The 12,456-nt window shown below is 49.8% G+C and overlaps 1 long non-coding RNA gene across 1 annotated transcript; it reads right to left on the bottom strand.

Annotated features, from left to right (window-relative positions):
• Positions 1 to 5,558: 5,558 nt before the first annotated feature.
• LOC121060246 lies at positions 5,559 to 11,277 on the bottom strand. Its single transcript, XR_005814757.1, has 5 exons — positions 10,180 to 11,277; positions 8,550 to 8,938; positions 7,552 to 7,557; positions 6,380 to 6,509; positions 5,559 to 5,628 (listed from the first exon to the last, which is right to left on the bottom strand). It is a non-coding gene; the product is annotated as an uncharacterized LOC121060246 (long non-coding RNA).
• Positions 11,278 to 12,456: the final 1,179 nt, after the last annotated feature.

Here is a 12,456-nt window from a genome sequence, read left to right as displayed (position 1 = left end):
CTCCCGGCCCCGCGCCGTCCGCCCGCGCCTGCGCACGGCGCCGCTGCCCGCGCGGGCCCTGAGAGGCCGGGCCCGGGCCCTGAGGGGCCGCTGTCGGGATCCCGCCGGGCCCCGCGGGGCCGTTGCCGCTCTGCGAGCCCCGACCGCGGCCGGAACCGCGAGGGCGGCTCCAGCCGGGTCCCGCTCTGGCCTGGTGGGCCGCGTCGCCCGGCAAACAGCGCATGGCGCCGTCCCGCTGCACGGCCCCTCCCTCAGGGCCGCCTCTGGGCTGGGCAGGCTCAGTGCGGGCTGTGAGGAGCGGGGGTGTTGCCGAGCGCGGCGGGCGGGCGGTGAGCCCTGGCGCCCTCCGCCCCTAAACGAGACCCGAGGCGGCGCGGGGGGTTCTCGTCCGTACGCGTAAATCACACCGTCACAGATCTTAGGGGTTAGAAGGGGCCTTGAAAAATCACCGGGTCCAGTCCCCCTGCCGGAGCAGGGATTATGTAAATCAGGTCACACAGGAACACATCCAGACGGGCCTTGAGTATCTCCAGAGATATCTCCAGATATCTCCTGAATATCTCCAGAGAAGGAGACCCCACAACCCCCCTGGGCAGCCTGTCCCAGCGCTCCGTCATGGCTCCTCACCATAAAAAAATTTATCTCATATTTAAGCAGCTTGCACCCATCGCCCCTTATCCTGTCATTGGGTGTCACCGAGAAGAGCCTGGCCCCGTCCTCCTGACACCCACCCTTTACATATTTATAAATAATAAGGTCACCCTTCAGTCTCCTCCAAGCTAAAGAGCCCCGGCTCCCTCAGGCTCTCCTCGTAAAATACCTCAAGGGAGGGCACGAAGAAGACAGAGATGAGCTCTTAGCAGTGGTGCCTAGGGACAGGGCAAGAGGCAGTGGGAACAAACGCAGGAGGTAATGTCAGCACCAGGAAACATTTCCTCGCTTGGCAGGGGAGAAACCTGCATCCCTTCCGATGTTGGGAACCTGAGATGGCAGCATGAGGACCACCACAGGCCAAGGCATGTGGCCCAGACCCCGTTCATGGTTCACCAGCGCTGTGTTCCCTTGCACTCTCAGTATTACTATAACTCTTATTATGTTATTATATTATATATTATATATAATAAGAGTTATAATACTCAATACTAAGAGAGTTATATATAACTCTTATTATTATATATAACTCTTATATAACTCATAGCACATGAGTATTGCTCACAATACAGCTTCATCTGTTGCTAATAATGGGTCTGCAATATTGGACTAAGCTATGAAAGATCTCCTGGGCAATAAAACCCAATACTGTTGGCATGTTAACAGACTTAGAGTTCCTGAGAACAGTGTATGTATTTGGGGAACAAAATCATCTCATATTTGAGGAGCTGACAAGGCAGGGGGTGCTTCTGGACCTCGTTCTTACCAGCAGGGATGGGCTTGTTAGGGATGTGAAGGTTGGGGGCAGCTTGGGGTGCAGCGACCATGAGATGGTGGAGTTCAAGATGGAACTTGGTGGAAGAAGTAAGGCAAAAAGCAGGATTGCTGCCCTGGACTTTCGGACAGCCAACTTTGACCTCTTCAGGGACCTACTTGGAGGTATCTCATGGGGTAGATTGCTAGAAGGTGAGGGTGCTTGTGAGAGCTGGGCAACATTTAAACAGCACTTCTTCCAAGCTCATCGGTGCATCCCTAAGAGCAGGAAATTGGGTAATGGGGGCAGGAGACCTGCATGGATGAGCAAGGAGCTCATCGACAAGATCAAGAGGAAGAGGAAGGTCTAGGAAATGTGGAAAAAGGGCCTGTCCCCCTGGGAGGAGTATGGAAGTGTTGTCAGGGCCTGCAGGGACGCGACGAGGAAGGCTAAAGCCCACCTGGAGATGAAGCTGGCAAAGAAGATAAAGGATAATAACAAGGTTTTTTTTAAAGTATGTAAACAGTAAAAGGAAAACTGGAGAACAGGAGAGGTGCCTGAAGACTGGAGGATAAACAATGTCACTCCGATCTTCAAGAAGGGCAAGAAGGAGGATCCAGGAAACTACAGGCCAGTCAATCTCACCTCTGTCCCTGGAAAGGTGTTGGCACAGCTCGTTCTGGATGCCGTCTCCAAGCAATTGGAAGAGAAGAAGGTTATGAGCAGCAGTCAGCATGGATTCACCAAGGGGAAATCGTGCTCGACCAACCTCGTTGCCTTCTATGATGGCATCACCAGCTGGGTTGATGGAGGGAGAGCAGTGGATGTCATCTACCTTGACTTCAGCAAGGCTTTCGATACTGTCTCCCACAACATCCTGCTAGCAAAACTGAGAAAGTGTGGGATAGACGAGTGGGCAGTAAGGTGGGTTGAGAACTGGCTGACTGTCCAAGCTCAGAGGGTGGTGATCGGCGGCGCAGAGTCCGGCTGGAGACCTGTGACTAGCGGCGTTCCCCAGGGGTCGGTGCTGGGTCCAGTCCTGTTCAACATCTTCATTGACGACCTTGATGAGGGAATAGTGTCTGCCCTCAGCAAGTACGCCGATGACACAAAGCTGGGAGGAGTGGCCAACACGCCGGAAGGCTGTGCTGCCGTTCAGCAAGACCTGGACAGGCTGGAGAGCTGGGCAGGAAGAAACCAAATGAGGTTTGACAAGAGCAAGTGTGGAGTCCTGCCCCTGGGAAGGAACAACCGCAGGTATCAGTGCAGGCTGGGGGATGGCCTGCTGGAGAGGAGCTCTGCGGAGGAGGACCTGGGGGTCCTGGTGGACGACAGGTTGGCCATGAGCCAGCAGTGTGCCATGGTGGCCAAGAAGGCCAACGGGATCCTGGCGTGCATTAAAAGGAGCGTGGCCAGCAGGTCAAGGGAGGTGATCCTCCCCCTCTGCTCTGCCCTGGTCAGGCCTCACCTGGAGCTCTGGGTCCAGTTCTGGGCTTCCCGGCACAAAAAAGACGGGGAGCTCCTGGGAAGAGTCCAGCGGAGGGCCCCAAAGCTGATACGGGGCCTGGGGCATCTCCCCTGGGAGGAGAGGCTGAGAGACCTGGGTCTGGGCAGCCTTTGGAGGGCCCTGCCAACCCCTACAGTTCTGTGGTATCCCTTTGTCTCCCACAGATGATATACAGGGGCTGTGGACAACCATCTACCGTTGTTGCAGATGCCTTAGCTCACGCATTTGTCCTTTCTCGAGTTGAATTTTGTGCAATGTTATGTTTGATTTGGTAACAGTGCTGCCCAAGTGTTTTCATTTAAAAATGATCTTACTGTAATAGTGAATTCACTGAGTGTGGCTTTATGTAATGACTTGCATTATAACAACTTTTTTTTTTTCTTTTTGTCACAGAGAAAAGCTCTTTCCAGAGAGATGGAGAAGGAATTCATTATACTTCTGCCTCATCCTGTGAGACCAGAAGCCATGTAATTCTCAGGAGACATACTTTGCGTATCGGGTTTCTTCTCTGCCTGCCCTTCAAGGCCTTACGGATAAGAAATTTTAGGCTTAACGTTTTTCCCTATGCAATACCAAAAGCAATACTGAGAGGCCTACTTACAGTGTCTCTGTCGGCAATAGCTGCGTACTTCTGCACTCATCCTCATGACTTTTTCTTTCAAATAACGGAAATGCAGAGACTGTTAAACGGAGTCATCTCTGATACAGTATGTTCTGTTTCTTATTTCCCCAAACCAAAAATATCTGGTCAGTGGTAATAAAATTACCATTACTCTCCGTCCTCGTGCCCACTGCAGTTGTGCCTCTGTTGGGCTCCCTGTCCGACCCTCTCGACCACCCCTGCCCTGCTCCCTGCCCTCCGGGTGGTTCTCCTGTCCCTCTGTCCGTCCGTCCGTCCATTTTCTCTCGCGCTGCTTGTGCCCTTTCCCTTCATTTCCTTCCTCCTGTGCTACAGGAGGCAACGCTTCCCCACGGGACGGGCACAGACACGGACGGAGGGGCAGCGGGACACCTCCCGGGGTCCTGCACAGGACTTTAACAATTTTCTTTCTGCCCCGTGCCCCCCTCCGTGGCTGCGGCCCCGGTCGGCGGCATCGCCGTCCCCGGGGGGGGGGGTTGGCCCAGCGCTGCCTGTGCTCCCCGGGCCGGGACCGGTCCGCACGAGGCAGCCGCGGCTGCTTGCGGGCGTCTGGGGGGTCCCCGGCCGGACCCCCGGGAGCGGCGGCCGAAGCAGGGAAGGCCCCGCCGGGGGGGGAAGCACCGAGAGCCGCGGGCGCCCGCAGGCCCCGGGGCGGCCTTGCCCCGCAGCATGCCGGGAGTTGTGGTCCTTGGGCTCCGCGCTTCCGATTGGCCGCCTTGGCTCCCGGGGCGTGCCGGGAAATGTAGTTCCGCGCTGCCGCTCGGCTTCCGAGCGTGGGCAACGTGGGCAGTTAGGAAGGGCGGCTCCTCCGCGCATGCGCGGAGCGGGCTGGCTCGGCGGCGCCTGGTGCCACCTGGTGGCGGAGGGCGGCACTGCGGCTCCGCGCGCCCCCTGCTGGCCACACCGCGGCACTGCAGGCGGAGCGGCTCCGCGCATGCGCCGTGGCAGCGCGTCGGCCCCCGCTCCCCCTGGGGGCGGTCGGGGCAGGCCCGGGGCTGTGGAGGTGCCCCCTGGGGCAGGGCTGGGGCTTGTCCGAGCTCCCTGTGCAGGCGTGTGTCTGAAAGCAGCAGCAGTAGGCACGTACCGCCTGGCCTTTTTCAGGGTTAGGGACAGTTTGGTATATTTTGGAGGTCTCGCCTGCTGTTTTGGTGGCGGTAGAGCCTTTGGACCTTGCAGCCTTCCGGAGTGTGACTGCGTGGCATTCACTGAACAGGGGGATGTTTAGCAGAGGTTGTGGCCAACTTGATCGTGGGATGTGACGGGGCACATTTATGCTTTTGGGTTGTATTTTAATCACTAGATATATCTAGGCCTCTGTGTAGCTCTCCAGAGGATTCACAGAGCTTCATACACACCGCGAGCGGCTTGGCCACATAGGCGCAGTATTACCAAGAGGCTGAGCAGGGTCACCTTAGTTACCACAGCAGGGTCACCTTTTCCATCTCTGGAGGACAAGTCTGTGATTACCCCTGCCAGGGCTGCTGTGTGTGCATGGCTTTTTGGCATTTGTGGACCTGAAGGTTCTTTCTGGCTCCGGTCTCTGTGCTCGAGTCCTCTGCGAGGAGCTGCACTGTTCGTGTGTCCCTCACGGATATGACCTTCGCTTTTTGTTTCTTGTAGCCCGGCTCACAGGCACAGGCTAAGCTGGAAATTTGAACGAGGAATGAGGGCGACTGGACGGCGCTGTGGGCAGTGAGTTGGTCGGTGGGTTTTGTTAGCCTGTTTTGCCTTGGCAAGCACCGTGTGACAGCAGTGTGCATCTCCTGCCACGTTTCTGAGGCACGCCAGATGACAACAGTTCCAGATCCTGGCAGATCCTGGAACCTGGAGATGCTCGGAGTGCAGGAGCAGGGAGCGTGATGCATCTCTTTGGGATGTTAGGTGAACGAAGTGTCAGTGCTGGGCTGGGGGACGTGGTTCTGGGGCTTGGCTGTATGGGAGGAAAGAAGGGGTGAGGGTACAGACTGCTTTGTGGATTGTCACGTTTGTCTGTTCTTTCTCCTTGGTCTAACCCACGTGGCCTTGGCTCAGCATGGCAAATTGAAGCGCTAGATCAGGAAGGTGAGTGGAGAAAAGCTGGAAAAAAGGAATGGGTTTTGGTTTGGTAGTCTATTGGCCCACCTCTGGGTGACTCCGCTTTTCAGGGGATGAAGGGGAAACAGGCAATGTCCTGTTTGGCCTCTGTGGTCCATGTTGAGGCTGGATTCTGACCCCTGAGAATTAAGTCAAGGGGCGAATACTCGGGGGGGGGGGGGGGGGGGGCGGGCATACATCTCATTCTAGGGGCAACACCTTCCTGGCTTTACTACCAGGTAGCCAACACCACCCCTTGCCGTTCAGGCCTGGCCATCTGATTACAGGATGATACCCATGTTGTGTCTGGTGTGCATTAACACCAGAATATTGGATATGTTAATGAATATTAACATTCCCATAATTACCATATTCGGTACAACATAGATAATTCGCTCCCTCACAGGTAACATTTCCACATCCAGGGTCAGTATTATTGCCCCCTGAATTTCCAGCAGTATGAAGAACGATATACATACTAATATAAAAACCAAAATACCCTGGGAACACTCTATGTAATCCATCTCTTTTTCCCAATTACACATGGTATTCATTATTTTTTCCCAAGGAGAAGTTAAAGGTTAGTTTACAACTATGATTCACACCTCCTCCTAATTTTTAATTTTAAAGGTTCTCCTCTAGGAACAGTCTCTCAGGTCTCAGGGTCAACTGATATCTTCACCCGGGTGTAGTGAGTGTACTGAGTCCACCATTTCTCAGCTGTTCTTACTGCCATCTCAGTAGTCAGGAGTACCTGGAACGGTCCGTCCCACTCAGGTTGCAGTTTCAATTCCCTCCACGCTCGTATCAAAACCCAATCTCCTGCTCGGAATGGATGGATCGGGAATTCCAAGGTTGGGGTTTGAGCTAATGATCCTAATGGACTAATGGTCCTGAGCGATGACAAAGACGACAAAATCCCAAATATGTAGTTTTTAAGAAAAGCATCTTTTGTCTCAAATTGAGGTAATTCATTCCCTTTGCCCAGGTCCGGCAATCCAAATTAGGCTTCATATGGCGAAACTCCCACATCTTTGCTTGGCGCCGTTTGAATTCGGAGAAGTGCCAAAGGTCAGCACTTCGTTCCGGGGAGCCAAGTTTCCAGGACGTAGTCAATTGCTTCTTTACTGTCTGATCCGCTTCTTTACTGTCTGATCTCCTTTCCTGTCTGATCCCAACGAGTGACCCTGCCTCAGGTACATACAACAATTGCCCTAGTCTCAGCCTGGTGTCCCCAGAAAGTAGCACTGTTATCTCAGCCCCTTCTACCCCCAGAGAGATGGGGGAAGGTGCCCCCAGCTTGTTTCTGTCTTTCTCACCGCTCCAGCCCGTCAGCAATGGGTAATAAATGTTATTAATCTCCCTATGCTAAGTCTGTTTTGCCCGTGACGATAACTGTAGAGTGACCTCCCTGTTCTTATCTCAACCCTTGAGCCCGTTTCATTTATCAGGGGCTCTCAGTGGAACTAGCTTTCTGGGAAGCCCTGACTCCCCTATTCTGAACTGATAACAGCAAACAATCGCTCCTCCTTCGTCCACTCCAGATACTCCTATTGGAAGTGGGCGGCCTTAGAACATCTTCTCAAAGCCTGTCCCTGCTAAGATTTAGGTTGCAACACAGGTAGCTTTCCTTGGATGCCATTCCTTCGCCTCTCTTCCTCTCCCTTCCATCCTGGACTCGACTTCCCCTGAAAGTTTTCTTCCTCTATCCCCAATCCTCTGCCTCACTACCCGGTACACTGTGAAGACCATTAGTTTCGCTCCCTGCTTTTCCTTCTCCTCTCCCCTCCTGACATACACCTTCAGGGCCTCCCACAGGAGGGTCTCCAGTGACTGTTCACTCTATCCTCCCACCTTCTGGAGCTTTTTCTGCGTATCTGGCCAGGCTTTAATCACAAAATGAACTTTAAAGAGCCCTTGGGCTACCGGGTCCTCAGGATTCATCCCCGACTACTTTCTCCTTCTGACCCCAAGTCTCTCGTATGATTTCTCTGTTGTGGGTTGTTATTATCTCAGTTGGATAAGCGGATATTTCTGCTCTGTCAGAATTAGTCCTAGTCTGGGGGGGTTGGTTCTTTCCCAGTCTTGCACAGGGTCACAGAACCTAGTTGTCCTTGCCTCCCTGGGACCTCCCTAAGAGGATACATAGGAGTATTAGTACTGGGAGCATAGGGGAAGGTGAAATTCTCAATATCTCTTCTACCTTGTTCTAATTCTTACCAGAGCCCAAAGTGCCCTCCTTCTCTAGGGACAGGGTTAATTGCAGTCCCCGTCTCCCTTCCTGGAGCAGCTGCTGCTGCCACCAGTGCAATATTAGGATTACAGGGAGGGGGTAAATTACCCAAGGGTTCCCATTGACCCGTCCTTCTCTCTGAGTCCTCTTTCTCCTGGTCCTGACCCTTTTTCAATAAAAACTGACTTACCCCCTGCACCCAGCAAGCAGCATAACTTGATTCCTCCTCTGAAAGAGGAGTCTTCTTGTTTACATATAAATTTAAAGCCTGAATTGTCATCCTACCCGTATTTTGGCCAAAATCCTGCTGTTTCCTTAATTCGTTCCTTTGTCCAGATTAATACACAGTACTTAATCATTTTCTTTTTATCATTTCCTCTCATTTTGGTATTATTTTTCCACTTTCTTACCATTCTTCCAGAAGGACTGTTGGCAGGCACTGCCCCAGGATATCTCCCTCTTCCCTGGAACCCTCATTTCCTATTTTTCCTAGCCCTTGTCAGTGTGTTACAGAATTTTGCCTCCTGCAGGGTACCACACACTAACATTCCAGTTCTAGAAAATGAGGGTGTATTGCAGAGCACTTTACTGTGCAAGGCAGTACCATACACTTAGGGGTTAACCAGATTCCCCGGCGTACTGCTGTACCGTACACCACATTTCCCCAAGACTCTTCCTTTCTCACCTTTACCTTTCACTTCTTCTGCCCCTGGCCTCGCCCCTCGCTGAGCTGCAGAACCACGTGTCGGGTTCTCCACACTCGCTTCCTACAGAAATACGTCTCAATCACGTCACACAAGAGTCTTACCTGACCCCCAAGGCAATATTTAATATTTCTTACCTTGGTCTGTGCAGAGTTACCAGGTCAATTCTCAAAACTGGAGTGCCTACCTTCCTTTCTTCCCCAGCTCTTCACCAATCCTGCCTTCTTAACCAGTCTCAGTTCCTTCATCAGCTCTCCGCATCACCAAGGCACAGGACCGGTGAAATCAGCGGAGCACGCCTTCCTGCTGCAGTGGTAACAGGGTTCCCCAGAAGGCAACAGGATCCCGGACAAGCCCCCAGTTTGTGAGAAACACTCTGTAGCCAAGAACACAGGCTCAGACATATCTCAGTGAAGTAGCATTTTTATTTGTGACTGCAATAGCAGGCATCCTGCAAGCAGGAGCACACAGTCAAAGTCTATCATAACCTTATATTCCCTATTACCCGATGCTTGATTCCTCCCCTGGTTCCTCACTGGCTGAGTACTACAGGGTCACAAGCTACTCAACACTTATAACTATACCATATACGTACAATTTCATTTGACCAACCATTACTTTCTCCTTTTCCCTTTTTTTTTTTTTCCTTCTTCTCTCATGACTAGAAGGCCCGTGACTTTTTGTTTTTTACTGATTTCGCACTGTTCGTCCTGTTTTTCTTAGTTACCATCCTTATTTTGGGACAGGGGGGCCTTCCCCTTATCTGCTTACCATACTTCCCACAGCTGTGCTACTGTCATGCCTGCACAATCACTTTTGAATATGCAAGGTTAGTGGAATTTCCCACTGCAAAAACACATTCTATCGCAAAAACACTACTTTGTTTCTCACCAGTCTACCAAAAGGCTTCCGTTGTGACCATTGTTGGGAGAATTTGGCGACGTAGGTGTTGGGTTAGAGTCATAATTAGTATTTGGGTTACGGTTAGCGTTAGGGTTAGCGTTAGGGTTAGGGTTTGGAGAGAGAGAGTGCACAGAGTCCTGTTGTGTGTGGGGTTGTGTAAGGGCTGCCCAAGGAAGTTCAGGTCTACCAAAAGGCTTCTGCTGTGAGCACTATTTCATGGGAGAATTTGGCGACATAGTTGTTGGCTTCAGGTCATAATAAGGGTTCGGGTTCGGGTTACGTGAGAGAGAAAGCGCAGAGTCCTGTTGTGTGGGGGGTTGTGTTATGGCATCCAAATGAAGTTCAGGTCTACCAAAAGGCTTCCCTTGTTAGCACTAGTTCATGGGAGAATTTGGTGACGTAGGTGTTGGGTTAAGGTCATAATTAGGGTTAGGGGAGCAGCCAACCTACTTCTCCACCTCTCCCTCCTCCATGGGACTACAGACTTCCTGCCACTAATGGCAGCGGTGGGCTCAGCGGCAGCAGTGGCAGAAAATATCACCTCTGACAGTGGCAGCCTGAAAGACAGTCTGCTTATCACTGGGACAAGATGCCAGCTAGTTAGGCATTATCGTATTTAAGCCTCTTATTCTACTAGCCTATTTTTTTTTTACTATTAGCTGTCCTAGCTATTAGCAGTTAACAATTACTGTGTCACTTCTTACTTTCTCTCACCTTGTCTTTTTGAAAAGTAAAAGCCTGTCTTCTTCCAAAGTTTTTGCGTTGTTGAGACGTGTGGTCTCCAAAGGCTTGGAGAAAGGCTTTCATAGCAAACCCGACCAACTCAGCGTTCTGCGAAGAATAAATAAACCTGTAATTCAAAAATTCACAAGTGAAAATTACTCTCATTCCTTTGACTGTTCTTTCACCAGCTGGCAGGCTGTCTCATCTAGCCGCTACCCACCCCCTGCCTCTAACTAAAGCATTAAGGAACCTTGGCATAACCTTGTTCATACCATAAGCAATGTCTTATGATTAGGGAAGGATTTGAAGCCTGAATTAAAGGTTTAGAATAAATGAGTCACATCCTGCAACAGAGAGGTCAATGGATATACAAAAACTAAACTAGCTCAGGGAAACAACATGAGTGCTCCACAAGTGTTAAATCATCTTCTGACAAATTGATCTTAGTTTTAACAGAGGAGATTAATATTAAACTTTTAGTAAACATCAGTGTTCTAAAAATAATGTAAAGAGAGGGAACATTTTCTATCTTTGATTGAAAACCGCTGTTGAATGGTATTTGTATTAGTAAAGTGTCAAGCAGATAACGTATCTGCTGGATAAACAAGCACACAAAAAAAGGAAGTTTCAGATCAACGCATAACTCACTGAGAAACGTGGCTAACATAGCTTGCTAAAAAAAGAATGTATGAACACTTGGCATTTGCATAGACGTTTTTACAGGTTGGGTAAAGTTTGCTGTAGCTGGTAAGTGTAACTGTCACCATTCATTTCAGACAGTTTTGTGTAAGAGGTCTTTGGGGTTCTTACGAAGCAGACAGCTGAAATGCCTGAGATCTCCAAACACAGGCAGACACATGCCGCCTCCTAAAACAACAGCAAAGCTGTGGCCACTCAGGAATCTGAGAATTTGAGCTATGTGGGTGAAAATGATTTCACTGGATGTTTTGTGCATGATTATGAATATAGGTGATAGAAAAACATAGACAAGTGGCTTAAAAACAGCTTCAGGAAAAGCCAGACACATCCCCAGGAGCACTGAGGGACCACGAAGAAAAGGCTTTAAAAAATGAGCTCTTACACTGGGTGCTCACAGAACAAGATTTGGAACTGTGAGGAAAAAAAAAATGCCTTCTTGAAAACTTGTTTTCAGAAAAAACAGAGCTTTGACTTTCTTAATGGAGATAGTGGAACTTCGTTGTTCTGGATTTCACTGATCCCGAACAACTCAGCCAAATACTAAAACCAGCTGCTGCTAACTGCAATATTTTTTATTATTATTTTTCTACCTATACTATAAATGTTTTGTTTCTTTCGATCTTAGGCCAAATATTCATTTTTCAATGCAAAAACCTAAGTTCTGTTTCTGAAGCACGTGCATATTAGTAAGGACACCAGGGCAGAATACAATTTTCACTCACCTAGAGGCTGGCACATTCCAAAAATATTTGGATTAGCAGGACTCCAACATAAAGAAGACCGGATCAAAGGAAGCTGACACCAGTATCCCCACCTAACTTTTACACAACTGCCAAGGCTCCCAGTTTTTGCCTAGCACACAAGGTCAAATGTGGTAAAATATAAACTAGTATAGCACACAGTTTGCTTTTTTAACCAAGACATTTTCCTAGCTCATGGACAGAAGAGAAACACAGTGAAGGGCATGAAAAAATTGAGCACAGGGCTAATCTTAGGCCAAATTGTCAGTTGGTGTAAATTGTCATTGCTCCACTTCAGCGCACAATGACAATTGACGCCAGCTGAGGCTCTGGTGACTCAGTTTGGTGACTCCCCATTGCAAAGGCTGTGATGGGCAGCTGCTGGAAATCCAACTTCCCCGACAGTCACGTCTCATTCATGTTCAGGAATTCCAGATCCAAATTTCCCTGAAGCAAACATTTTACGTAGCTACCTTGGTAACGGTAATAAAAGTATAACTTCCAGGTGAAGTCTCCAGAAACAATCCAATAGCATACTAATGTTGACAATATATAAGAATTATAGTGGAAGCACTAGCTGAGGTCTATTTGTTAAACCCACAGAATTAATACAGCATAATAGACTGGAAGAGACCACTTTGCATTATCCTGTTCATAAATTTACCAGGCTCTCTCTTAAAAACAAAATAATAATAATTTCTTGCCTCCAATACCTTCACTGCAGGACTTCCAGAATCTGACGCCTCTGACAGCTACTAATTTTTAGCCCATATTTATTCCTGATCAGCTCATTTTATCAAAGCACTAGGCCTTGACCTTATGGCTGATG

The sequence above is a fragment of the Cygnus olor genome, chromosome 26, assembly GCF_009769625.2.
Source record: "Cygnus olor isolate bCygOlo1 chromosome 26, bCygOlo1.pri.v2, whole genome shotgun sequence".
NCBI lineage: Eukaryota > Metazoa > Chordata > Aves > Anseriformes > Anatidae > Cygnus > Cygnus olor.
The sequence above is the reverse complement of the archived record's forward strand: the minus strand, read 5'-3'. Positions and strand labels throughout refer to the sequence as shown.